Source organism: Octopus bimaculoides, chromosome 5, assembly GCF_001194135.2.
Source record: "Octopus bimaculoides isolate UCB-OBI-ISO-001 chromosome 5, ASM119413v2, whole genome shotgun sequence".
Classification (NCBI taxonomy): domain Eukaryota; kingdom Metazoa; phylum Mollusca; class Cephalopoda; order Octopoda; family Octopodidae; genus Octopus; species Octopus bimaculoides.
The window spans coordinates 52,890,339-52,893,264 of NC_068985.1; positions in this window are offsets into that span (position 1 = coordinate 52,890,339).

Below are 2,926 nucleotides of genomic sequence, written 5' to 3' on the forward strand. Positions count from 1 at the left end.
TATATATGTATGTATGTATATATATATGGTGGGGGCATATGTATTTATCTTCAGTCCATAGGGTAGAAATAATATGCATTCAGGTATATGCATGTGTGTGTGTGTGTGTACATACATACCAACATATATGTATAACTTCACATATACATATAGGCATATATACATATATGTATGTATGTATGTATGTATGTATGTATGTATATATTTTTATATCTTTATCTCTCAGTACACACATCTATACAGAATACACTCTATTCATACACACACAAACTAATACACACATTCATTATTTGCCAATTTATTTTAATATAGTAGAATTGAGAACGGAGAAGATAACCGAGCGATTAGTGTATCTACACTATATATACCATAGTATTTAGTTTTGTTTCTATTAGAAGTTAACTTTTCCTTTCATCTCTCAATAGAGTGATTATCAGCGGTATCGGACCAGTTCATACGCTTTAATGAAGAGAAATTAATGAACAGACACTACTATAACATTGAACTGACATTCAAACCAATATTATTGTTATGATTAACTGGAATTTATTCGTACACAGACTTCATCACAAAACGAAATACATCGAGAATTGCAATAAAAGTGATAAAAATGTGATAACGAATCACAGTGAAGATGTTAGCATCATATAAAAAAAATTGGAAGTGGAGAACTGAAATTTGAAATCGATATTAAACAAAGATAAATCATAATAATTCTATTTTACTATGGATACAAAACCTGAAATTTTGGGGTAGTGGGGTTAACTGATGACATTGATCACAAGGCTAAACTAGTATTTATTTTATCTACCCCAAAAGGATGAAAAGTAAAGTAGATCTCGGCAAAATTTGAATGTAAAACTGGATGAAATGCCGCTAAGTAGGTCAATATCGAATAAAAACACTAATATTTTAACAGCACCTACTAACAAATTTCTGTGAATGTGGATTGGCTTTTATTCATTACTGACCATCAAACATACCAATCTTTCTTGGATGGCAGAATCGTTCATTTAAAACTTTTCTAAATTACAATTTTGGTAAGTACTGTTTCATATTTTTTACAAATGTCCAGAATATGCTAACAGTGTTATCAAGCTAAACTCATCCTAGAAAAGTACCATATCTCATACTGGTAATGTAATATATAATATACATGACCAAGTATGTCCGTGTGGTTAGACTGCGCGGCACCTCGGGAAGAGTCTTCTGCACTAAGTTTTGGCCGACCATTGCTGTGTATGTGTGAATTTGGTAGAAACTGTGTCCCAGCATTGCCGCTGTCGAATGACACAAACAAGTAAAAGAGATAAAGCCGTCGTATATATATACAGGGAGAGAGAGAGCGCGGGGAGAGGACAGAGAGAGAGAGGGAGGGAGAGAGAGTACAGATAAAATTGCGTCTAATGACGTAATGTAATAGGTATGCATATATATAAGTGCACAGGTTGGTTTAATACTAAAACTCCAAGTTGACCTTCGAAAAGCAAAAGTGGTGTTGTATGTATCACCTAGCAGTGCAGGGCGATAAGCTGTTCGCCATTGAGAGGGTAGTTATATATATAAGAAAAAAAGAACGAACAGACAAAAAATATATGACTGGTGTCAAAGTCAATCACTCAGGGGGCCAAAACTCAAAGCACACTTTAAATCGCGGGCCGAACGGGATAAACATTTATTGAACAGACTAAAACTTCTTGAACTAAAAATGTATTGAAACAGATGGTATTTATTCCAAAAATAATTAACTTTAACTTAAATTACTTAAAACGTTTCGCTCTGCATAAAAATATCTCCTGTCAAAATTATAAATATTTAAAATAAGAACATGATGCAAAAAAAATAAATAAATAAAAAGAAAATATAAATTAAAAAATGTGTTTTTAGTGAAAATTAAAATAATAAATGAAAACTTTCAATTTTCTTTATGCAATTTTGTCCGAGTTACATACTTGGCATCTTTTCTTGGCAACGAGTTCGTTGATGTTTGGGGTGAGGCTCTGTGTTGTTGAGGCTCTCAGGATGGATTGCAGGTGTTCATCTGTGAAACGACTCCTATGTGACGTTTTATTCATCTTCATCACAGGGAACAGCTGCTCGCACAGATATGTGCTTCCAAGCAAAATAGCGTTCGAGCTGCATGTAAACGGAACTGAGGAACTGCTTCAGATATGAAGTGAGTGAACTGTGCGGGTCACACAGAGTCGTACTTTACTTTTAATGTCTCATTACACTGCAGTTCTATCAGTTCTATTTGAACTTGTACAGGTGCAGTTTCCACATTGATGACAAATGGGTTGCGAAGTAGTTCCAAATTATTTTTCTGTGCGAATTCAGTGCGGAGCGCACTCAATTTATCAGTAAAGTGTTGCTTTGGGAACACCGTGGACCTGACTTGGCTCAACATTACTTGGCAACAGGGAAAGTGAGACAAGTTCAATTGGTGTATTTGTGCTTCCCATAAGCGCAGCTTCACTTGAAATGCCTTTACTGCGTCATACATATCACAGATCATGAAATCCCGTCCCTGGAATTAGATATTTAAAACATTGAGATGCGCAGTTATGTCAACCAGAAACGCCAACTCGCATTTTCACTTTTCATCCCGCAAAACTGTGGATTCTTTTCCTTCACTGTCCATGAACTGACATATCTCCTCAACTAGCTCAAAAACTATATTGAGGACCTTTCCCAGACTGAGCCACCGCACCTCCGTATATAAATTCCATACTTACAAAATACGTACAGTGGTCAATTTGTTTGAGTAAACTCTTGTCATGGCCGCTGTTTAATGAGTGAAACAAGTAAAAGAGAAAGATAACAGCGTATCGAGTAATGGAGAGTAAAGATGAAACAAGAGATATGCTGAAATTACTGTACCATTTGAAGACACATTTAAAGCCGTTTGATTTTATGTCTAATACTG